Here is a 26,970-nt window from a genome sequence, read left to right on the forward strand (position 1 = left end):
AAAATTCTATCCTTCTTCAATTAGTTCAAAATAATTTCAGCACATACAGATCTGACCAGCTCTCTGTTTGTTAGGCAATTTAGTTGGATTCAGCTTAGAATAGGTTCAACTTCCTGAGATAGTTTGCTATCTCCTCCATTGGTACATTATCATTGTTACCAAAGGTGGTATCACATTGAGCAAATTCCTTCAAAACAATTGAATAAACATTTATTAAGTGCCTTTTATGCAAAATATACTGTGCTAACATCTAAATATAGAAAGAGAAAACAAAACTTCAATTCAAATCAATTAAATAATATAAAATTAAGTTAAATTTTAAGTAATGGCCCTTTCCTTCAGGAAACTAGCAACAATTACTCATTTAAATAAATCCAAGATAATCTGAGGAGGGAAAGGTCATTAAAAGCTAGAGAAATCAGGAAATATTCCCTATTGGAGGTTGTACATTAGTGGAACCTCAAAGGGAGTTAAAATTTCTAGAAGGTAAAATGTAAGGAAGGTGTAGGGTGAGGGAAGGGGTAAGTGTTGCATCAAAGGCAAGAAGACAACTTATGCAAAGGATTGGAGGAAGAAGAAGGAATGTAATGTTTGAGGAATTATAAGTATACCAGTTTACCTGCACACATGAAGGATAATATGAAATAAGTCAAGAAATGTAGGCTGAAGCTAGAATGTGAAGATCTTCCTTTTTATGAACCTCAGTTTACTAATTTGGAAAGTGAAAAGGGTTTTCTAGATATTTTAAGGCCTCTCCAAAACCCAGTATTGTAGGAACTAATGCATACCTGCTTGATATTTGGGCTTTCAGGTAAGGTGGACAAACTGTTAGTTAATTAGGATTCATCGATAATTTGTCAGTAACCACTGAGTAGAGGTATACAGAGGAGTTTATTTCTTCTCCCTAGCATAGAGTTTTAGCCAGCTCCCACAGAGGTAAAATAGATTCTGGGGGAGGGAGCCAAACTAACAATCCCAAATGTGTTGATTTATAGCCTGGCATCCAAATTTATTTTCCCTTATTTCACTTTTGGCTTTCTTTCTTGTCCACTAATGATATATTTAACACAACATGGGTTCAACTGTTGTTAAATGAGCAGAAATGGGAATGCTAATTAAAAGCTCTTGAGAGTATAGTCTAGAGACAAATTAGAATCTCTGTATCTCCAATCCAGAAAAGCCCATTGTGACATAATGCTTAATGGCACCCAGAAATAAAAAAAATAGCATTTATTCTTGAGAATTCCCTTTAGATTGCTTCCTCTAGGGACCTATAGCTACAGAGCTGATCTTTTAATCCAATTGTCCCCTGTTTGAGACTGTTAGATCAGCTCTCATAAATTAAAAACAAATTCTTATCTAGTATCTAGTTCACTGCTATAGTGAGGAAGATTTCTTTTTTTAATGAAGATTTTTTATTTTTGGTTTACAATGCTCAGTTCCACATAACTTTGAGTTCCAGATTTTCTTCCCCCCCCCACCCCACCCTTCTCCCTCTCCAAGATGGCATGGAATCCGATCTGTCTTCTACATGTATCTTCATGTTGAACTTATTTACACAATAGTCAAGTTGTAAATAGGAATTATGACCAATGGAATGAATCGTGAGAAAGAAGAAACAAAACCAAAAATAAAAGAGGAAAAAAAAGGGGGGAAAAATAGGTGAGCATAAAGTATGCTTCAATCTGCATTCAAACTCCATAGTTCTTTCTCTGGATGTAGATAGCTCTTTCCATCACGAGTCCTTTGGAGTTGTCTTTGCATCTTGTATTGCTGAGAAGAGTGAAGTCTATCAGGGTTAGTCATCACAGAATCCATACATCTGTGGTTTTGTATAATGTTCTCCTGGTTCTGCTCCCCTCACTCAGCATTATGTCATGTAGGTTTTTCCAGGTAATTATGAAGTCTGTATCATCCCCATTTCTTATAGCACAGTAGTATTCCATTACTTTAATATACCACAACTCGTTCAGCCATTCCCCAATTGATGGGCATCCCTTTGATTTCTAATTCTTTGCTACCAGAAAAAGAGCCGCTATAAACATTTTTGTACATATGGGTCCTTTTCCCATTTGTGTGATCTCTTTGGGATACAATCCTGGAAGTGGTATTGCTGGGTCAAAGGGTATGAACATTTTTGTAGCCCTTTGGGCATAGTTCCAAATTGCTCTCCAGAATGGCTGGATCAGTTCACAACTACATCAGCAATGTAACAATGTCCAATTTTCCCACATCCTCTCCAGCACTTACCATTTTCCTGTTTTGTCATTTTAGCCAATCTGACAGGAGAGATGTGGTGCTGCATTTGTCTAATCAGTACTGATTTTGAGCATTTTTTCATATGCCTATAGATATCATTAATTTCTTCCTCTGAAAACTGCCTATTCATATCCTTTGAACATTTCTCAATTGGGGAATGACTTGTATTCCTATAAATTTGGCTCAGTTCCCCATATATTTTAGAGATGAGGCCTTTATCAGAGACACTTGTTGTAAAGATTTTCTCCCAATTTTCTGCTTCCCTCCTAATCTTTGTTGCATTGGTTTTTTTATACAAGAACTTTTCAATTTAACATAATCAAAATTATCTATTTTGCATTTTGTAATACTCTCTATCGCTTGTTGTGTCGTGAATTCTTTTCTTTTCCATAAATCTGATAGGTAAACTATTCCTTGCTCTCCCAAATTGCTTATAGTATCAGCCTTTATTCCTAAATCATAAACAAATTTTAACTTTATTTTGGTATATGGCATAAGAGATTGGTCTATGCCCAGTTTCTGCCCTACCATTTTCCAATTTTCCCAGGAGTTTTTGTGAAATAGTGAATTCTTAGCACAGAAGCTGGATTCTTTGGTTTATCAAAGAGTAGATTGCTACAGTCATTGACAATTGTGTCTTGTGTACATATCCTATTCCACTGATCCACCACTCTGTTTCTTAGCCAGTACCAGGTAGCTTTGACGACTGCTGCTTTGTAGTACAATTTAATATCTGATATGGCTCGGCCACCTTCCCTAGCATTTCTTTTCATTAATTCCCTAGATATTCTAGACCTCTTGTACTTCCAGATGAATTTTATTATTATCTTATCCACCTCCATAAAATAATTTCTTGGTAGTTCAATTGGTATTGCACTGAACAGACAAATTAATTTAGGTAAAATTGTTTTATTATATTAGCTCTGCCTACGCATGAGCGACTGATATTTTCCATTTATTTAAATCTGACTTTATTCATATGAAAAGTGCTTCATAATTATGTTCATACAGGCCGTGGGTTTGTCTTGGTAGACAGTCTCTATCTCTTGCTGTTGGGCTTTGATAGTAATGTATAGGAATGCTGAGGATTTATGTGGGTTTATTTTACATCCTGCAAGTTTGCTAAAGTTGTTTATTATTTCAAGTGGTTTTTCACTTGATTCTCTAGGATTCTCCAAGTAAATCATCATATCATATGCAAAAAGTGATAATTTAGTTTCTTCTTTGCCTATTCTAATTTCTTCAATTTCTTTTTCTTCTCTTATTGCTACAGCTAACCTTTCTAGTACCAAATTGAATACTAGGGGTGATAATGGAGATATTTGTTTCACCCTTGATCTTATTGGGAATGTATCTAGCTTATCCCCATTAAAAATAATGCTTGTTGATGGTTTTAGATAGATGCTATTTATAATTTTAAGGAAGGCTCCATTTATTCCTATGCTTTCTAGTGTTTTCAATAGGAATGGTTATTGTATTTTGTCAAAGGCTCTTTGTGCATCTATTGAGATGATCATATGGTTTCTGCTAGTTTTGTTGTTGATATGATCAATCATGCTGATAGTTTTCCTAATTTTGAAAGAGTCTTGCATTACTTGAATAAATCCTATCTGGTCAGAGTATGTTATTCTTGTGATAAGTTGCTGCAATCTTTTTGGTAATATTTTATTTAAAATTTTTGCATCAATATGCATTAGGGAAATTGGCCTATAATTTTCATTCTCTGTTTTGACTCTTCTTGGTTTGGGTATTATTGGGTACCATATTTGTGTCATAGGACTCCTTCTTTACCTATTTTCCCAAATAGTCTATAAAGTATAGGAATTAATTGTTCTTTAAATGTAAAACCATCTGGCCCTGGAGATTTTTTCCTAGGGATTTCATTGATGGTTGCTCAATTTCTTTTTCCGAGATAGGGTTATTTAGACATTTTACTTCCTCTTCTGTTAACCTGGGCAATTTATATTTTTGTAGCTATTCATTCATATTCCTAAGGTTTTCAAATTTATGGTATACAATTGGACAAAATAATTCCTAATTATTGTTTTGATTTTCTCTTGATTAGAGGCAAATTCACCATTTTCATTTTTGATACTGGTTATTTTATTTTCTTCTTTCTTTTTTATAATCAAATTGACCAAAGGTTTATCAGTTTTATTGGTTTTTTCATAAAACCAGCTCTGTGTTTTATTTATTAATTCAATAGTTTTCTTGGTTTCAATTTTATTAATCTCTCCTTTGATTTTCAGTATTTCTAATTTGGTATTTAATTGGGAATTTTCAATTTGTTCTTTTTCTAGCTTTTTCAGTTGCATGCCCAATTCATTGATCTCCTTTTTCTCTATTTTATTCATTTAGAGATATAAAACTTCCCCTAAGAACTGCTTTTACTGCATCCCATAAGTTTTGATATGTTCTCTCATTATTGTCCTTCTCTTGAATGAAGTTATTAATTGTTTCTATGATTTGTTCTTTGGCCCACTCATTCTTTAGAATTAGAATATTTAGTTTCCAATTAATTTCTAGGTTATTTTTCCATGGTTCTTTATGCCAAAGAATTTTTTTTTGTATCATGATCTGAAAAGGATGCTTTGACTGCTTCTGCCTTTCTGCACTGGATTGTGAGGTTTTTATGCCCTAGTACATGGCCAATTTTTGAGTATGTGCCATATACTGCTGAGAAAAAAGTATATTCCTTTTTATCCCCATTCAGTTTTCCCCAGAGGCTGCCTTTTCTAAAATTCTGTTCTCCTCCTTTACTTCTTTCTTGTTTATTTTGAGGTTAGATTTATCAAGTTCAGAGAGGGGAAGTTTGACGTCTCCCTTTATTATAGTTTTGTGGTCTATTTCTTCCTCTAACTCCCTTAACCTCTCCTCTAGGAATCTGCATTCCATACCACTTGGTGTGTATATGTTAAACAATGACATTGCTTCATTGTTTATGGTGCCTTTTGGCAGTATTTTGTGTCCTTCCTTATCTCTTTTAATTAGATATATTTTTACTTTTGCTTTGTCTGAGATTAGGATTGCTACCTCTGCTTTTTTTACTTTAGCTGAAGCGAGATATATTTTACTCCAGCCTTTTACCTTTACCCTGTGTGTATCCCCCTGTTTCAAATGTGTTTCTTGTAAACAGCATATTGTAGGATTGTGGTTTTTAATCCATTCTGCTATCTGCTTCCATTTTATGGGAGAGTTCATCCCATTCACATTCATGGTTACGATTACTATCTGTGTCTTTTTCTCCATCCTATTTCTCCTGTTTATCTTTTATTTCTCCCTTTACCCTTCCACTCTACAAAGTTTTGCTTTTGACCACTGCCTTCCTCAGTTTACCCTCCCAATTGATTCCCCTCCCTTATCCTACCATTTTCCACTTGCTACTTCTTCCCTCCCTTCTGACCACCCCCTCCTTTTTTCCCCCTTTCCCCTCCTATTGCCTGTAGGACAAGTTAGATTTCTATACTTATCAGGGTATGTTATTCCCTTCTTGAACCAAATCTGATGAGAGTAAAGCTCAGATACTGCTCTTCTCCCTCCCTTCTTTCCCTCTACTATGATGTGTTTTTGTGCCTCTTTATTTGATGTAATTTACCCTTTTCTACTACCTCCTTACCTCTTCTCCCAGAACCTTCCCTTTACATCTCTTAATTATGGTTTTTATCTTTATATCAGTTATTTTATACAGATATCAACAGTCTATGTGTATCCCTTTCAATTATCATAATAACTGTACTATTCTCAAGATTTGTGTATGTATATATATATATATATATATATATATATATATATATGTGTGTGTGTGTGTGTGTGTATGTGTACATATATAAATATAACATATATAAGATGATATAATCCTATATAAAGATGTAAATAATTTGGCTTTATTGAGTAATAAGGTTTGTGGGCTTCCCCCCCCACCTCCATTTACCTTTTTATGGTTCTCCTGAGTTTTGTGTTTGAAGATCAAATTTTCCATTGAGTTCTGGCCTTTTCATCAGGAGGGTATGGAATTCCCTTATTTCAATGAATGTCCATCTCCTTGCCTGAAAAATTATGCTCAGTCTTGCTGGGTAGTTGATCCTTGGTTGTAGTCCCAGCTCCTTTGCCCTTTGGGAATATCATATTCCAATTTCTTCCATTATTTAATGTAGAAGTTGAGAGATCAGGGGCATGTAGGTGGCGCAGTGAGTAGAGCACAGGAGGACCTGAGTTTAGATCTGGCCTCAGACACTTGACACATGTACTAGCTGTGTGACTTTGGGCAAGTCACTTAACCCCATTTGCCCTGCCAAAAAACCAAAAAAAAAAAAAATAAAAAAGAAGTTGAGAGACCCTGCATGAGCCTGACTATAGTTCCACAATATTTGAATTGTTTCTTTTTGGCTGCTTGCAGTATTTTCTCCTTGACTTTGTAATTCTGAAATTTGGCTGTAATATTTCTTGGAGTTTTAAATTTGGGGTCTCTTTCAGGGGGTGATTGGTGGATTCTTTCAGTGACTATTTTAACCTCTGCTTCTAGGACTTCTGGGCAGTTATCTTTGATAATTTCCTTGAAGATACTCTCCAGGCTCTATTTTTCACCATGGATTTTCGGTAGACCAATAATTCTTAGATTGTCTCTTCTGGATCTATTTTCCAGGTCAGTTGTTTTTCGAATCAGATATATCACATTTTCTTCTATGTTTTCATTCTTTACATTTTGTTTTACTACTTCTTGATGCCTCATAGAGTCATTAGTTTCCACTTGCTCAATTCTAATTTTTAATGAGTTGGTGTCTTCATTGTGCTTTTGAGTCTCCTTTTCCAACCGGTTGATTTTACCTCTCAGGGTGTCATTTTCTCTGTTTAGATTCTGAATCTCCATAGCCAGTTCACCTATCATGTCTTAAAGATGATTTCATGGGTGGTTTTTTAAAAATTTTTTCCATTTTTTTTCTTTTACCTCCTTAATTTGGTTTTTGAAATCCTCCTTTAGCTCTTCCAGGTATGCTTTTTGGGCTTGAGATCAGTTCACATTCCCTTTTGAGGTATCAGATGTGGGTACAGCGTCAATGCTATCCCTCTTCCAAATTGGTATTTTGATCATCCCTGTCTCTGTAAAACGAATCAATGGTCCTCAGTTTTTTCATGTTTTTCTTCATGTTGGCTAGCTTTTTCCTGGCTTTACAATGGATTTCTTCTTTTGGGGATCAGGTATCTCTGTCCCAGGTTTCTCGTTCTGGAGATTGTGAGTCTACTTACTGGCTTTGGGTATTATAGCCTTCAGTTTCCTGAGGTGTGGGGGAGGGGTTTGGCTGCCTGGATTCTCCTTCTCCCCTGTGGCTGCTCTCCAGCACTGTTGCTTTTCAGCAATGGTCTCAGCTGTTTGTTGTCTGTGCTGGGGTCTGCTACTTCCCCTGGGGGCAGAAGTGTATGTCTGGGCTCCTGGTGTTGACCCCTGCTGGCTCTGCCACTCTGGGACTCAAGAACTCCCATTGCTTGGCCACTGAAGCCCCACTTCTGTCTCCTGTGTTGTGGCATTTTTTGGTTTTTTTCCCAGAGGAATTCTCTGAGTCAGGGTGGGGAGGGATTAGAGCTGTTTAGCTCGCCATTATGTCTCCTGGAAGTTCAAGAAGGCACCAATCCTTTGGGCTGCAAGCCTGGGGAGTAGTTGACTCATGGCCAGAGGCATTGTGCTGCTGACTCTTGTAGCTTCGACACACTGTGTCCTATGTCCTATGTTGGGAGGCCTGGGGATCTCCTCCAGTTTTGGGTGCCCTGCTTTCTCCCAGCCTGTTCTGCTTGTTGGTTTCCGCAGTTGCTTCGACTTTGGTGCAGTCCGGTGCAGCTCCGCATGCTGTCCGCTCTCCCAGCCTTCAGATCCATCCTGTCAACCTTTTGGACTCTCTTGGCTTGGAAATTTGCCCCACTCAGACTGCTAGTGGCTTCGAACTCTCTCAAATCTGCTCAGATTCACTTTTTTAGGGGAATCTGACAGAACTTGTGAGAGAGCTCCGGTAAGACGCTGTTATCACATGGCCATCTTGGATCCTGAGAAGAAGATTTCTAAAAGCCCTAGATAGAATGCTAATATAGCAGACTAGAAAGGGCACTGGATTTAGAGTCAGCAAATTTGGGTTCAAATCCCAGATTTGCAATTTACCATCTGTATGACCTTGGCAAAACATCAAGCCTCTCTAGGCCTCAGTTCTTTTTCCATAAAATAAGTGAGGCACAAAATGAACTCTAAATTTTCAGCTCTAAATCTTATTATCTTATGAAACTTTTATTAACCCCAAAGTCCTCTTTAGTCTGTACAAATAATAGGTAAACCATGCATTTTTATTAGTACCCCTTCTTCTTCAGAGACTGCATAACACAACTTGTTGACTATATTCCTTTATAGTAATCTCTGGGATTTATGGGAATTTATCTATCTATCTATCTATCTATCTATCTATCTATCTACTTACCTATAACTAATCCAGCTATCTATTCCATCCATCCATCCATCCATCCATCCATCTGTCCATCCATTCATCCATCCATCTATATCTATCTATCTATCTGTCTGTCTGTCTGCCTGTTTACCTATCTCTATATGGATTAAAGATATAATCTGGAGGATTATGGATTTAGGTGTAGAAGGGACCTTAGTGTTCATCTATTCCAACTCCCTCATTTTAGTAAAGAGATAAAAGGTATATATTCTACATTTAAATCTATAATCCTACGGATTTCATAAATAGATAGATAGATAGATAGATATAGACAGATATACACATATGTAGATGTATAGATAGATATACATACAAACACAGAGGGAACCTTAGTGAAAGGAGTCCAGGCCTGGGGGGAGAAGAAAAAATACACTCTGCTAAAGAAGACAGCCTTTATAGACATGGAGTCATTATGTAATGTGATGAGATGAGGAGAGGCAGAACTCTGGGGTCCAATCATCCTCTACTAGCTGAATGCCCAGCCATGCAAGAAACACTTCCAAAAACACAAATAGCCCAACAAGGAATGCAGCTGCAAAGAGAAAGGGTGTGCTCAGCAACTAGAGAATTCTGGCTGAATGAGCTTCTAGCAGTAACTGAGATAGAAGTAAAGGATGTCCGTGCTTTCCTTTTTCATGTAGCAGAGAAACTCCTGATTTGGCTGCATTTAACTCACACTCTCCCATTCCAAACTATCTCCACTTACACTTTGTCCCCTGTTGCTACTTTTTAAATTCTTTCTCCTAATGTCAATGGACCTCAAATAAATCAAGCATTTTCTTATTGTTATTTAGGGATATAATTGTACATCAAATTTTGAGACTGGTGTATTTTTCTCCTTTTAAAACAGGTAGATCTTGTCTGGAAGATATAGAATAGATCATTGTGAACTTTGTCTAATGAAGTGCTCCTAAATCGTACACTTCAGACCGCACAGATTCTGATCAAATGGTTACTACACCCTGGAGATAAAAGCCCAGAATGCCCCAAAGAGTATGGAAAAGAGAAATAAGGTATGTGCTACCAATTCAACTTCCCTGCCTTGCCTCAACAATTGATTTAAAAAGCAAATTTATCAGTCCCATTCCGTGGCCTACTGGCTAGCAAAACTCCCACCGCATATTGCTGCCTGAGGACTGTTCACAGAAGCTCTCTCAAAGATATAAAGACAGGCAAAGGCAAAGAATGAAAATAAGGGGATCTTTTTCCTTGTGGATTTTTGAAGTTGCCTCTTTTTGTTGATGAGTTTCAGGCACTTATTTTAACAAATTTGAGTTGACATGAACACTGCCAAAAGATTTCTTTAGGGTCCTTTTTAGTTTTGTTTTCTTTTCAACATTGTCCTTAATGGTGGTTGACATTAGAAATAAATTGTCCATCTTCTTTCTCATCTCATCTTTTCCTGTTGGGTAAATGCTGATATATTTTGTTTTGTATAGGGTATTTTTTCTCATTTTTTAAATGGAAAAATCTATCTCCAGTAGATTTTTACAGTATGTTTCTGTTTCCTTCCTCCCCACAAAAAAACAAAGGTGATAATATAGTATTTAATACTTTAATAAGCTTATATTTCAATTATAATAAGCATATTTAAGGACCTTGTAGAAATTCTTATATCACCTATGCACAGTTTGATAAGTTGCTTTGGTTGGTTCAGATTTTGAAAACCTCAAAAATAAGGTTTATCTCCTCCATTCAAATCTTAGTCTTCTCTTCTTCTGGAGAGGGGTGTGGACAATAAGTAAAGGTGATCCACACTCTTCTTGGAAATTTATTTTAATTTCATTTTTACCCATGCTGGGGAACTAAGCTTTTTTTTTATTACCACATATAGTTGCAGATATTTGGATGCTTTTCTCTTTCCATGACTTTATCACTATATTTTTGTGTATTTATAAGATAGATTTGATCTTACCAGGAGTTAGCTAAACCAGATTTCTTCTAATAATTTTAATTAATCTTTTTTCCTTTCTGATTCCTATATAAGTTATAGAGACAGGTTGTTTTATTTACATGAGTTACAAATTAATTTTACATTTATACTTTGCCTGGAATTTGTTATATAAAAAAATTCCCACCATAGTCCTGTTTAACATGCAACAACATAATATCTTTTGGAGAGAATTCTGGGAAGATGACAGAGCAGGTCAGAAAACATTTGGCTCTCCAAATTTCTTCTGCAAAAAAAAGGAGAATGTCACTCAGAGGGAACATAGAACAGAGGAAAGAAACAAAAAGCAGTAAAGCAGTTCACTTCTCTTTTTTTTTGTGGGAGAATGTCCTAGATTAATTATTTTTAGTTTACAACACTCAGTTCTCCAAGCTTTTGAGTTTTAAATTTTCTTCCCTGTCCCTCCTTGCCCCTTTTCCCAAGACCACATGCAATCTGATATTGGCTGTACATATACATTCATATTAAACATATTTCACATTAGTCGTGTTGTAAAGAAGAATTATAACCAATGGAACGAACCCTGAGAAATAAGAAACAAAACAAAAAAGAGGGAAAGCACATAGTATGCTTTGATCAAGCAGTTGTCCTCTTAGGACATTTTGAGAAGTTCCCAGGAAAGACCCAACCTCCAGTGGTGGAGGTTCAGGCTGAATGAAGAGTGAACATCTCCAGGCCTACTCTGTAGAATTAAAAAAAAAAAACACTAAGCCATGGAGGCAGTTGGGTTGGATGGCAGTCTCAGCCTCAAGAACTTTTACTTTACATACAGTGTAGGGGTTGGAAGGCTGAGTAGGAGAAGATTGAAGAACCTGCCACTGTTGAGGGATGCCGAGCACAGCTGTGCTGACCAAAAGTGTCCTGGGCTGCAACTGAGGGAGAGAAGGAGCTAGCACATGCTTGTTGAGTGCAGTAGGAGAGGGGTGGGGATACTGCTGGCTGTGGCACTTGCAGGAGAGCAGAGTTCTTGATTTCAGTTCTAGGGAAGAGAGGACAGCTGCAGTTTGCAGCCACTGGAGGGACCACAGGGAGCAAGAACATTTGTGAGACAGCATGGCTGGAGGCCCTAGCCCTGGCTTAAGAATGGAGAGGAAAGCACAAAGTTGTACCCCAGGAAAGACCTCAGAAAATAGAAATAAGAAGTACCTGAGGCTTGGAACATTATTCCCCAAACTTCAGGACTAAAACTTGATTATATAATAGCTGCTAAAAAAAAAACGAAATGAAAAATAAAAAGGAGTAGGCAAGGGAGAAAGAACTCAACCATGGGTAGCTACTAGGGAGACAGAAGATATGGGTTCATATTCAGAGGAAGATAGTGAAGCTAAAAAAGTCACTCCTTTTCCAGTGAGAAATATTAAATGGTCCCTAGCACAAAAAGAGTTCTTGGAGGAATTTAAAAAGGACTTTAAAAATCAAATAAGGGAGATGGAGGAAAAACTAGAAAAAATAACAATTCAAAGAAATAAAAATATGAAAAGAAAGTCAATCAAATTGAAATAGAGAATAAAAAATTTAAAGAAGAAAATGATTTCTTCAAAACTAGGATAGGGCAAGGGAGAAGCTAATAACATTATAATACAACAAGAAATAAAACAAAATCAAAAGAATAAAAAAAGAAGAAGAGAATGTTTAATGTCTCATCAGAAAAACAATTGACCTGAAGAACAGATGGAGGAGAAATAATACGACTAGTCAGACTAACTAAAAATTACAATAAAAATAATCTTGATATGATATTACCAGAAATTATCAAAGAAAATTTCCTTGGAGCTCTAGAACAAGAAGGCAAGGCAGAAATAGAAAAAAAAAACACTGATTATCACCTGAAAGTGATCCTTGGAAGAAAACTTACAGCAACATCATAGCCAACTTTCAAAGTTCCCAGGTTAAGGGGAAAATTTGACATAGAAGATCCAAAAGAAACAAGGCAAACATTAAAGACCCATTATAATGGACTCAATAAGGTCAAATTGTTTATTTTGTTTACTTTTTATATGTGAAAGTGTTATCAGTATGTTTATGACTGTTATCACTATTTGGATAGTTTGGAAGAACGACTTTGGCTGAGTTACGTAGGATGTGGTGATTCTAAAAAGGTAAAACTGTATGGAGAGATCAAAAAGAGTACCTATCTTATACAAATGAAACATGAAATGAAACATCAATACTGAAGAAACAATTGAGAGGGAGGGAGGAAGGGTAGCACTACAACCTTACTCTCATAGGGAATGGGTTAAAGAAGGAACAACATACATATCTAGAAGGGTATAAAAGTTCTCTAAATTTAGAAAGAAATAAGAAAGCAAGAGGAGAGAGGATAATAGAGGGACTTTTACAGGGGTGGGTCGTTTAAGGATAGGAGGGTGAGATAGCAGGAAGAAGTGAAGTAGAAGAGTGAGAAGGATAGTAAGGAAAACTAAGAAGGAGGAAAATATACAACCAGTAATAACAGCTTAGAATGTAAATTGAATGAATTTACCCATAACAAAAATGGACAGCAGATTTAAAAACTGAATTTGATAACTTGTTGCTTTCAGGGAACACAATAAAAATAAATGATACACACAAAGATGAAATAAATGGCTGGAGTAGAATTTATTATATAAAAAACAGGTGATAGTAACCATGATCTCAGAAAAAGTTAAAGCTGGGATGGATTTAATCAAAGGATAAACATAGGGAAACTACATTTTGTGTTACCAATATTGTTGGATATTGTCTTAGATCATTTAAAATAACCAGAGAGTATAAAACACCTGAAAGTATACCTGCCAAAAGAAACACAGGAACTATATGATAATAAACATTAAAAAAACCCTTTTATACAAATAAAGTCAGATTGAAATAATTGCAGTAATATTTATTGTTGATGGGTAGGTAAAGGCAATATAATAAAAAAGACAATTTTACATAATCTATTAAATGCCATCTCAATTAAATTATTCAAAAATTATATGAATGAGTCAGAAAAAAATAAAAAACAAAGTTCATTTGGAAGAACAAAAGGTCAGGAGTTTCCAAGAAACCAGGTTTAAAAAACGTAAAGGAAGGTGATTCTGCAGTATTAGACTTGAAACTATATGATAAAATGAGTGCATTATTAAAGGGCAAAAATGAATAATTTTCAATTATTTTAAATTAAGATTTTTTTCTGAGGCAGAGCCAAGATTGCAGAGTAAAGGCAGTGACTCACCTAGGCTCTCCCCCAAACCCGTCCAAAAATCTTTAAATAATGACTCAAAACAAATTCTTGAGCAGCAGAACCCCCAATTAAAAAGGTTGACAAAAATGGTCTGTTGCACCAGGGTGAGAGAAAGCATAATGCAGGCTGAACTAGTGTAGACCTCGCCTCCACAAACCAGGAGCAGGCCTCAAGATGACTGAATCAGTAGCAGTAATGGCAGTTTCCAAACCTCTCAGCCCACAGAAAGTAAAGGGATCAAACCATGGGAGATATACAGGGGTTCCTTTGGTGGCACCAGGGGCAGGACTCTATTGCATTGCTTCTACTTGGATTTGGGTTGCAGTCCTGTGTCTTAGTCCTGGGGCAAGCATGAGCACTAGCAGAGCAGATTTCAATATATACTAGAAATATAGAGCAAAAAGTATTCGAGAGGAAAAAAAAGTATACCTTAAGCATTTGCCTTAGATCCTACTAAGATTTATAAAATAAATCACCAAGGTATCAGATCCAGCAAATTTGACTCTGAAGAAAATGAAAGTTGATGAGCCCAGTGTTCTTACAATTAACCTCTGCTCTCCCTTTTGCAAACTCTTTTTCACTCCATCAGTAGTAATAATTTATAAATGGTCTCTCATAGTAGGATTTTCATGCCTACAAAAGGAAACTCAAGAATTCTGTGCTCATAGCATCCACAGAATCATAAATCCTCAGAGGACATCAAATTTCATTCAGACATGAGCCATCATCTTTTCTTCAACATTCCCTAGAAAAGATCATCTATTCTCTGCTACAACATTTTCAGAATGATGGAAACTAATGACTCCTTGGACAGCCCTGCCCACTTTTAAACGGCAATCATTTTAGGAGTTAATCACAGAACTATAGATTTAGACCTGGAAAGAGATTTTAGAAACTGTCAAATTCAAATCCATATCCAAATCATTTTACAGTTTATGAATCAGGGTCTGGAGAAATTAAGTGAGTTTACAAGAGTCACAAATCTAGCAAGTAACCAAGGGAGGATTTAAACTCAAGACTTCTTGAATTCAGCTCCAAAGCTCTGCCCAATACATCAGTAGTGTCAAACTCAAATAAGATTGATCTGAGCTGGCTACAGGTTGACTTATAAAACAACAAATTAACATTATATTAAATTTTCATTGTTTTATTTGGTTATGTTCAATCATTTTCCAGTCACAAATGACTCTTCATAACCTCATTTGGTGTTTTCTTGGCAAAGATACTGGAATGGTTTGCCATTGCCTTCTCAAGCTCATTTTACAGATGAGGAAATGGAGGTCAATGGAAGTAAATAACTTGTCTAGGGTTCGAGGTCAGATTTGAACTCAGGAACATGAGTCTTCCTGACTCCAGGCCTGGCACTCTATCTACTGCATCACTTGGCTGCTCCATTATTTTATTAAGCATTCTCAATTACATTTTAATTTGATTGCAGCTGCACTCAGGTGTTTTGTGTCATCTCTGCACTACACATATTACTTCTCCATATATCCTCATCCTTATTTAACCCAAAATGAGTAGTCAAGCATTCTCCACATGATTAAATACTTGGGGAAATCAGTCATTCTCATTTTCTAAAGGATAAGAAAAGGAAGCAGTAAGGAGAAACAAGAGGGAGGGAGGAACAAAAGTCATGCAAAATATGGTCAGAGAGAAGACAGGAAATGGGTAGCAATTAGGAAGGGGACATATCTCCTCATGCCTCCATTACTGCTGTCATCACGGTGGCATGAAGGTAATTGGCAAGAAAGAGAATGCCAAGATGTTAAGATAAAGACTCTAGCTGTATTATGCAGAATTCACATGAAAAACATGAAGAATGATTTTTAGCCATTCATGTTACTCAAGCAAACCTAGAGATACACCAACTTTGTTGTCTGACTCTCACCGAGCTTGCATCCCTAATCTTTGTTTCTTACAAATTTGTTTTCATTTCTGTTTCAACATTTGTTTTAGAAAAAAAATCTCCAAAATATGTTTATTCAATGAATTAGGGATTTGGGTTTGTTACAAGGGAATTAAATACAGCCAAGATGGAAGCCAAGATGAATGATATACAAAGGAAGAGTTATGAATTTTATTACTGCTGGGAGGAATTCCCTGGCACAAAATTGGGATCTTGGAACAACAAAAGAGATTTGGTTGATGCATATTTAATAGTTTCCTAAAAGCACAAAGAACACACGGATCTAGACCAATATCAAACCTAATGAGCCTGAGGAAGTCTTATTGGAGGAATAGTTCTTTGGAATAGCCTGACAGAGGCAGATGCTTCAAGCATATGATGTACTTTTGTTTTTCCTACAGCAGGTTTGAAAGATAATCACCCTACCAAGTGGTAGACTTTTGACAACAGAGAAGGTCACACCTAACAGGAAATAAAAGGGGTGCTATCCACACATGCATGACATAAGGAAAAGGAAATAACTATTGCTGGTTACAAACCTTCCTCCCTATGCACTGGTAGAAGCATACTACCACCACTACTTGATTTTTGTTGACTTTATATATACCTCTCCAAATTTTCAAATTCTTCATTATTTCTTCTTGAGGAAGGCAAAACAATTTTGATATTTTTCATGTGCCAGCCTTTGAATATTTGAAGTCAAGTGCCACATCATCCCTTCCACCAGAGGTTTGTTTTTTTTACTTCCTAAACAACACAAATGACTCAACTGTTACTTATGTAGCATGTTTTCTAGTTCTCTCACCATCCTGGTCAAACTCTTCCTGCATGCACTCTAGTTTGTCTGTGCCTTTCCAAAAATGCAGTATTTTAAAGTGAACACAGTACTATGAAATTGGTTCAAAATAGGATAGAGGGTAGCAGAAATTGCAACACTTAAAAGCATATATATAGGTACATTTCCTCTATGAAGGCATTAGCTTCATTTGGGCCATCATATTACACTTATGATTTATGTTGAACTTAGAGCCAGCTAACAATTGCCTCCAGCAACCTTGCCCTCTTTCTATACCTTGGAATTTGATTTTAGGAACTGAAATGTAGATTTCCCTCAGTTGCTTGGCAGAGGCTTCCAGAGCTCTCGGCACACAGAAAATAAGGGCATCAGAAATCTGGACAGAAGATTACAGGGGACCCTTTGCTGACACTAGGTATAGGACTATGTTATATTGTCATACATAGTTCTGGATCACAGTCCCATGGCAAGGAAAAGTGCCAGCAGGAGTGGGTATCATGGTCTCAGTTACAGGACAGAAAAGAATGCTTGTGGTTGAATACAGACTAGAACAAAGACCAGGAAAGAGGTGACAAGACTTTTCTTTATGTCATACCGCTTTGGAGAAACTGAAAATTTACAAATTTTCAGAAACAACTCTGAAAAGAGTGTTAAAGTTTATCTCATACAAAAGACCTGAACTTTGGGGGAGTACCCCTTCCATTTCTGGACCAGAACCCAATCTTCACACTAAAAGTCAACAAATACCTTAGAAAGTGAGCAAATAACTAACAAAGAACCACACCATGGAAAATTACTGTGGTGACAAGGAAGATAAAAACACAAACTCAGAAGACAACAAAGTTAACAGAGAGACATGCAAAGCCTCAAAGAAAAAAAGTGAATTGGTCTTAGGTCCCAAAAGAATTCCAGAAAGAGGTCAGAAAGGATTTTAAAAATCAAACAAGAGAGCTAGAGAAAAAAATTGGAAAGGGACAATTAAAAATAATTATGAAAAAAAGCCAAGACCTTGGTTAAAGAAAAAGGATGTACAAAAAATTTTGAACAAAATACACCTTAAAGACAGTGGCTAGAAAGCAGGGACTTGTCTAGGGCTCTGCCTCAGGACCCTCCAAACACCAATAAAAAATGACTCTAAACAAATTCTAGAACTGCAGAACCCACAGAATAGTGGAGGGAAGCAGGGCTCCAGCCAAGGACAGCCTGGATGGTCATTGGGTAGGGTCAACCTCAAGGAGCTGGGAGCAGAGTGGAGCAGAGCCCTGCATGGGCTGTGCCTGGAACAACCAGACCATGAGCTGGGTGGAAGAGGCCCTAGCCACTGAATCGGTGAGCTGTGGCAGTTACCAGACTTCTCAACCCACAAACACCAAAGACAACAGAGAAGGTTAGTGGGAAAAACTGCTGGGGACAGAGTGAAAGGAGCTCACAGTTTGGCCTCCACCCTGGGGGCAGCGGAGGAGGTGCAGCTATGGAACTACAGCTGCAGTTGCTTCCCCCACCAGGCCCACCTGGTGGGAGGAATTAAGTGGCAGATCAGAGGAGGAGTGTAGAGCCTGCTTAGATCTGAGTCCGGTCCAGGTTGACAGTTCTTGGGGGAGGAGGAGTGCAGGTGTGGCAGAGCTTGGTGTGCAGAAATAGCTCTAAAAACAACAGCACAGCCCCTCAAGCTTGGGACAAAGTACTCTACATTCTACAAGCAGTTATACCCTGATGAAAAACTCAAGGGTCAAGTAAGTTGGCTGGGAACATGGCCAGGCAGCAAAAACAGACTCAGATTCAGTCTCAGACTTTGGAATCTTTCTTTGGTGACAAAGAAGACCAAAACGTACAGCCAGAAGAAGTCAACGAAGTCAAAGAGCCTACATCAAAAGCCTCCAACAAAAACATGAACTGGTCTCAGGCCATGGAAGAGCTCAAAAAGGAGTTGGAAAAGCAGGTAAGAGAAGGAGAGGAAAAATTGGGAAGAGAAATGAGAGTGATGTGAGAAAACCATGAAAAACAAGTCAATGACTTGCTAAAGGAGACCCAAAAAATACTGAAGACAATTAAAAATAGACTAACTCAAATGGCAAAAGAGCTCCAAAAAGCCAATGAGGAGAAGAATGCCTTGAAAGGCAGAATTAGTCAAATGGAAAAGGAAGTTCAAAAGACCACTGAAGAAAATACCTACTTAAAAATTAGATTGGAGCAAGTGGAAGCTAGTATCATTATGAGAAATCAAGATATTATAAAACAGAACCAAAGCAATGAAAAAATGGAAGACAATGTGAAATATCTCATTGGAATAACCACTGACCTGGAAAATAGATTCAGGAGAGATAATTTAAAAATAATTTGACTACCTGAAATCCATGATCAAAAAAATGAGCCTAGATATCATCTTTCAAGAAATTATCAAGGAGAACTGCCCTGATATTCTAGAGCTGGAGGGCAAAATAGAAATTGAAAGAATCCACTGATTACCTCCTGACAAAGATCCCAAAAAGAAAATTCCTAGGAATATTGTCATCAAATTCCAGAGTTCCCCAATCAAGGAGAAAATACTGCAAGCAGCCAGAAAGAAACAATTTGAGTATTGTGGAAACACAATCAAGGGAACACAAGACCTAGCAGCTTCTACATTAAAGGATCAAAGGGCTTGGAATATGTTATTCAGGAGGTCAATGGAGCTAGGATTAAAACCAAGAATCAACTACCCAGCAAAACTGAATATTGTGTTCCAAGGCAAAATATCGATTTTCAAAAAAATAGAGGACTTTGAAGCTTTCTCAGTGAAAAGACCAGAGCTGAATAGAAAATAGAATCAAGAGAAGCATGAAAAGGTAAACAATAAAGAGAAATCATAAGTTACTTACTAAAGTGGAACTGTTTTGTTTACAGTCGTACATGGGAAATGATGTGTGTAATTCATGAAACCTCAATGTTAGGGAAGCTGAAGGGAATATACATACATATACATATATATGTATATATATGTATATATGTGTATATATACATATATATATATACATGTACATGTATAGACAGAGGGCACAGGGTGAGTTGAATATGAAGGGATGATATCTAAAAAAATTAAATCAGATTGAGGGATGAGAGAGGAATATATTGTGAGAGGGACAAAGGGAGAGATAGAATGGAGTAAATTATCTCACATACAAGTTGCAAGGAAAAGCAGTTCTGTAGGAAGGGAAGAGGGGGCTGGTGAGGAGGAATGAGTGAATCTTCCTCTCATCAGATTTAACCTGAGGAGGGAATAACATATACACTGAATTGGGTACCTTACCCCACAGGAAAGTAGGAGGAAGGAGATAAAAAGGGGGGATGATAGGGCAGATAGGGGGAGGAGGTAATCAAAAGCAAACACTTTCAGAAAGGGACAGGGTCAAGGGAGAACACTGAATAAAGGGGGACAGGATAGGAAGGAGCAAAATATAGTTAGTCTTTCACAACATGAGTATTGTGGAAGGGTTTTGCATAATGATACACATGTAATCTGTGTTGAATGGCTTGCCTTCTTAGGGAGGGTGGATGGGGAGGGAAGAGGGGAGAGAATTTGGAACTCAAAGTTTTAAAAGCAGATGTTCAAAAGAAAAAGGTTTTCGCATGCAACTAGGAAATAAGATATACAGGCAATGGGGCATAGAAATCTATCTTGCCCTACAAGAAAATAAGTGAAAAGGGGATGATGGGGAGTGTGGTGACAGAAAGGAGGGTTGACTGGGGAATGGGACAATCAGAATATATGCTATCTTGGAGTTGGGGGAGGGTAGAAATGGGGAGAAAATTTGTAAATCAAACTCTTGTGAAAATCAATGCTGAAAAGTAAAAATATTAAATAAATAAATAATGATTAAAAAATAAAATTAAAAAAAGAAAATAAAGTATACCTTAGAAAACAGACTAGGTCAAATGGTTAAAAAAAACAGCACAAAAATCAATTGGATAGAAAGATTCCCTAAAAAAACAGAATTCCCCAAATGGAAGAATATATACAAAATGTTAATGAGGAAATGATTTACTTAAAATTCAAATTGGCCAAATGGAAAAGAACATACAAAGCTTACTGAAGAAAACAGTTACTTGAAAATTAGAATTGGGCTGGTGGAAGTTCATGATTCCATGAGACATGAAGAAATAATACCAAAAAAACCTAAAGAACAGACAAAAAGAAAACAATGTGCTCATTGGAAAAAAAGACTGACCTGGAAAATATATCAAGAAAAGAGAATTTAAGAATTATTGGTTGATCTGAAAATCATTACATATAAAAAAGTGTCCAGACATCATGTTTCCAAAAATTATCAAGGAAAATTTCCCTTTTATCCCAGAACCAAAGAGTAAAATAGAAATGTAAAGAATCCACTGATCACCTCCTAAAAGAGATCCCAAAATGAAAACTCCCCAGAATATGATAGTGAAATTCCAGACTTCCAAAGTCAAAGAGGAAAAAGCAGCCAGAAAGAAACAATTCAAATGTCATGGAGCCACAATCAGGATAATATAACATTTAGCAGCTTCTATATTAAAACATCAGAGGGCTTGGAATATGATATTCCAGAGAGCAAAGGAACTAGGATTACAATGAGGAATCAATTGCCCAGGAAGACTAATATAATCCTCAGGGGAAAAGTAGATATTCAATGAAATAGAGGACTTTCAGGCATTCCTGATGAAAAGGCCAGGGCTGAATAGAAAATTTGACATTTAAGCAGAAGACTCAAGAGAAGAACCAAAAGGTAAATAGGATATAAAAATTATATAGGATTCAATAAGTTTAAACTGTTTACATTCCCATTTGGGAAGATCATACCCATAACTCCAAAGACCTTTATCATTATTAGGGCAGTTAGAAGGAGTATTCATAGACAGAGGACACAGGTGAATTGACTACCATGGGATGATATCTAAAATAAAATAAAATTAAGGGGTGAGAAAAGGGATGTGCTGGGAGAAGAGGGAAGAGAGAGGAAAGGGCGTAAATTATATCTTATAAGAGAGGTGCAAAAGGGCTTATAAAATGGAGGGGGGTTTGGGTAGCAGCAGACAAAGCTCAAATGTTTCTCTCATCAGAACTGGTTTAAAGAAGGAATAACATGCACATTCAGTTAGGTATAGAAATTTATCTTACCCTACATGGAAGTAGGAGAAAAATAAGTTGAGAAAAGGGAGGGACTGATAAAAGAGAAGGCTATTTAGAGGCAATGTTGGTCAAAAGCAAAATACTTTTGAGGAAGGACAGTTTGAAAGGAGAGAGAGAGAGAGAGAGAGAGAGAGAGAGAGAGAGAGAGAGAGAGAGAGAGAGAGAGAAGGATAAACAGGTGGAAATAGGATGGAGGGAATATATAGTAATCATAACTATGAAAATAATTATAAGTTTCTCTAATAAAGTCTTCATTTCACAAATATTAGAGAACTGAGTCAAATTTATAAAAATACAAGTCATTTCCCATTTGATAATTGGTCAAAGGATATGAACAGTCAGTTTTCAGATGAAGAAATCATAGATATCTATAGTCATATGAAAAAATTCTCTAAATCACTGTTGATTAGAGAAATGCAAATTAAAACAATTCTGAGGTACCACCTCACACATACCAGATTGAGCAATATGACAAAAACAAAATGACACAAATCTCATCAAAGCATATCCATAGAAGTAAATTCAATTTCCATATGTAAATTCACTTATTAACTTGCCTGATTAACGAAGTTCATAAGAAAATAAACTGATGCTATCATAGAATTGGTGATGTTGGTTACTTGGGAGCTTTAATTAAATTATGATTAATTTTCTAATATTCACAGAAATTGGATTTATGCAACATCTTTAATTTGTGGAGAAATTCTTTTTTTTTGAGGAAGAGAGACACTTATTTCTCAAAATATGAGAGTAGATATTTTGGGGATATATACTCATTTTTTTCTTAGGTGCTAATTTGTGCAAAATATGTTCAAAATACCAAAGATTAGAGGGCTCCTCTCTAATTCTTAAGAGTGAGAAAGGAGGGGGCAGAGCCCATGTGGTGGTTGGAAAATAGGGACTCACTTAAGCTCTCCCCTAATCCCTCCAAACACCTGAAAAAGTGGCTCTGAACAAATTTTAGACCAATAGAACCCACAAAATAACAGAGGGAAACAAGTCTCCAGCCCAAGATGGCCTGCATGATCACTGGGAAGGGTCTATCACACTGTGCTTGGAGCAGAGCACAGCCCATCATGGACTGTCCCAGAAAAGACCAGATCTGGAGTCAGGTGGAGCAGGCCTTAAGGCCCTGAATCATTGAGCTGTGGCAGTTACCAGACTTCTCAACCCACAAAGACCAAAGACAATGGAGCAGGTTAGTGGTAAAACTTCTGGATCTGGGTGAGAGAAGTGCATAGTACAGACCCAGCCCTGGGGGTGTTGGAGGTGGTGCTGCAGAAGCAGCAGGAAGCTCTTGCAGCTGCTTCCAGAGTTCCAGCAGTGGCTGCTTCTGGCCCCAGGCCCACCCCGGTGGGAAAATTCAAGCACCGGATCAGAGTAGTAGTGCAGGGATTGCTTTGCTGGCACAGAGGCAGAGTTCTGTTGCTTTGCCCAGAAGCCAGGAAGAAAAAAATGCCATGAAAAAACACCCTAAAAAGCCAAAGACCATTGATTCATATTATAGAGACAGGGAAGATCAAAACATTAACTCAGAAGAAGACATCATGGACACTATACCCACATCTGAAACCTCAAAAGGGAAAGTGAACTGGTCTCCAGACCAAAAAGAATTCTTGGAAGAACTCAAGGAGCACTTTAAAAACCAAATTAGGGAGGTAAAAGAACAAATGGATAATGGAAAAAAAATTCACTGAGGAAAACAAGTAAAATCACTGAAATGGTTAAGGACAACAGAATATAAATGGAGAAAAAGTCTCATTAGAAATTAAAATTAACCAAATGGAAAAGGAGAGAGAAAAGATAAAGGAAGAAAACAAAATGTTAAAAATTAGAATTGGGCTAGTAGATGCTAATGACTCTATGAAACATCAAGAATCAGTCAAATAAAATCTAAAGATTGAAAAAAATAGCAGAAAATGTGAAATATCTGATTGGAAAATCAACTGACCTGGAAAATAGATCAAGGAGAGACAATGTAAGAATTATTGGTCTACCTGAAATCCATGATGAAAAAAGAGCCTGGACAGTATCTTCCATGAAATCCTTAAGGAAAATTGCCCAGCAGTCCTAGAACCAGAGGGTAAAATTATCATTGAAAGAATCCACCCATCACCCTCTGAAAGAGATCCCAAATTGAAAACTCCAAGAAACATAATAGCCAAATTCCAGAACTACCAGGTCAAGGAGAAAATACTGCAAACAGCTAGAAAGAAACAATTCAAATATCACAGAACTACAGTCAGGACCACGCAGGATCTTTCAGCTTCTACATTAAATGACAGGAGAAATTGGAATATGATATTCTGAAAGGCAAAGGATCTTGGCCTACAACCAAGGATCAACTACCCACCAAAACTGAGCATAATTTTTCAGGCAAGAAGATGGACATTCAATGAAATAAGGGAATTCTAGACCTTCCTGATGAAAAGGCCAGAACTCAATGGAAAATTTGATCTTCAAATATGAAACTCAAGAGAGACATAAAAAGGTAAACGGGGGGGGGGGGGGGAGGAAGCACTAATTAATCAATAATGCTAATTAGTTACATCTTTATATAGGATTATTTTGTTTTATATATGTTTTATATATGTCAATCTTGAGAATATTATAGTTATTATGACAATTGAAAGGGATATTCATAGACTGTGGGTATCAGTATAAAATAACTGATATAATGATAAAAAACATATAACTAAGAGATATAAAGGGATGGTTCTGAGACAAGACGAGGTAGTAGAAAAGGGTAAAATTTGCAGCTCAAAATCTTGTGGAAATCAATGCTAAAAACTAAAAATATTAAATAAATAACAAAATATGGGGGAAAAAGAGTGAAAAAGGAGTGCAAGTCTAAGTAACTTCACCTCTGACTAACTTTGAATAACTTCTGCCTTCCTCTTTCAAGTACACCTGATTCTTCAACTGATTGGAAACAGCACTGTCTCCAGAGTTCAACAACCTGGGATCCAATCACCTCTGACAGTTACTACCTGTGTTAACCTGGACAAGTCACTTAACCTACCTTTGTCATAGTTTCCTTATTTTTAAAATGAGGACTTTGGATTATACAGTCTCCAAGGTCCCTTGCAGATTTTATGGAATTTTTATTTATGAACTTATGACTATCCTACTGCTTACATCATAAACTTTTTCAGCCACAGGGAAACAATTATAGCTAGACTGTTCCCAATATGATTAAATTAGTCTGTAGTTGCTAAAGGGAAAAATCAGGAACTGATTTTCTATTAGAAAAACAATTGACTTTGAGACAACTCATCTTTTCCTATACTACTTGAAAGTAATTGAGCGTCTATGATGATTCATAATTTGAGTGGCACCCTAGTAAATTCAGGATCAAATATATGTAAATTGATGCTCACTTTGCTCCCCTAACATACTCTTTGGCCTATTTGCTACCACTCAAGTATGATGATCCAATTCCTTTCTCTATACCTTTGCAATGACTGACCTCATTCCTAGAATGATCTCCCTCCTCATTTTTGCCTTTTAGTTTCCTAGGCTTAGCTCAAATTTCACCTTTTGTATGAAGCCTTTCAAGGTCCCCTTAACTGTTAGTGCCTTCTCTGAAACTATCTCTCAGCTACTCTCTGTATATAACTTGTATACACCTAGTTATTTGCATGGTGTCTCCCCCATTACCTTGTAAGTGCCTTGAGGGCAGAGATTATTTTTTTCTTTCATCATATCCCATAATGCTTAGCATAGCACCTAGCATACAGTAAATTCTAGATAAATACTTATTTATTGACTGACCCTCATTATCATTCTAGTCAAATCACAACCAGAATTTAAAAATAAATTTGGTTTCTATCCTTCAAGAAACTATATAATAAGGAAATAGTCTTAAAATCAAAAATCTCTACCATGTGATTACTGTATTAAAAAGCTTCTAGTCAATTTATATGCTTTTGAAATCTTACATATTTTGGAATTAGACTACTACCTGGCAATGCTATTTCACCATCAATCAATATTTTCATTATTATAATTCAGTGTCATTTTTGATGAAGATCACAAAAAAGGTGTGACCTTCAAAGAGTTGTTCAGAAAATGGTTATTTTAGAGTTAATGGATTATTGTACTGAGTACAAAGTGGATCATTTGAAATATGCCAAAGATGATTCTCTGCATTTGGAACATGTTAGATTAATGGTGCCAATGATTTCTGTTTTGTTTACCAGCATAGTGCCAGGCTTGTATAATAAAATTAGTGAGCCAGTAATGGAGTACAAGACCTAGACCCAAGTCTGAACTCCAAGACATAGGTATTATGCGACCATGGGAAAGTGACTTAACTTCTCAGTACCTCCAAGTAAACCTTTATTACTCTAAATTGCAGTTAAGTTATATCTGCATTGGTGGAGAGAGTTTCCATACACTGAATCATCTACACTGATGAAATAACATGTGTAGTCCCCCAAACAAACACACAAAAATCATGAAGAACCCTAGTGGTTGGCTTTCTGCAATGTTTGTTCCAGTGTTTCAGAAAAGGAGAAATTTGCAAAAGAATTTCACTATTTAAAAATAAGACATCTTCCTTGTCTTGGTAATCCCTTGATTCACAGCTTCACAGGACTTTTAGCTAGAAAAGAATTTAAAGCCATTTAATCCAGGGGTTCTTAACTTTTTGGAGGGCATATATCATTTTGGCAGTATGGTTTAACTGACAGAATCCTGAGAATAATGATTTAAAATGAATAAAATATAATATAAAGAAAAAACAACCAAATTTGAATAGGGTTATCAAGAAAATAAACATATATAATCCCTACTGCTAGAAGGTCTGAGACCAATGCATCACTTGAGTTTTGGAGTTCTGATTTGGACTCAGAATTCCAAGTAGTGGTAAAGTTTAACTCAATCCAGCACTAATATGCCAAATACCCAGTAGTAGATGGCCACCAGGCTATGTAAGAAAGAGTAAATATCCCCAGTTTAGAAAAACAGAGCAGGTTAAACAAATTTTCTATGCTGATTAGTACAAGATTTCAGCCAGTGACTTACAGCTGCACTTCCAGCCTGAGGAAGCTAGAAATCCAGCCTTAAAATAAATAGGTACATAAATAGATAGATAAATAAAGAGTGAATGAATTAAATAAATCAAGCAATACAAACAAAAATCAAGTACACGGGTAAGTAGCCTAAATGAAATTGGTTGAAACACAGTATGTTAGGACCTCCAAATGGAACTGTGTGTGTGT

This window comes from Trichosurus vulpecula, chromosome 9 (genome assembly GCF_011100635.1).
Source record: "Trichosurus vulpecula isolate mTriVul1 chromosome 9, mTriVul1.pri, whole genome shotgun sequence".
NCBI classification, from domain to species: Eukaryota; Metazoa; Chordata; class Mammalia; order Diprotodontia; family Phalangeridae; genus Trichosurus; species Trichosurus vulpecula.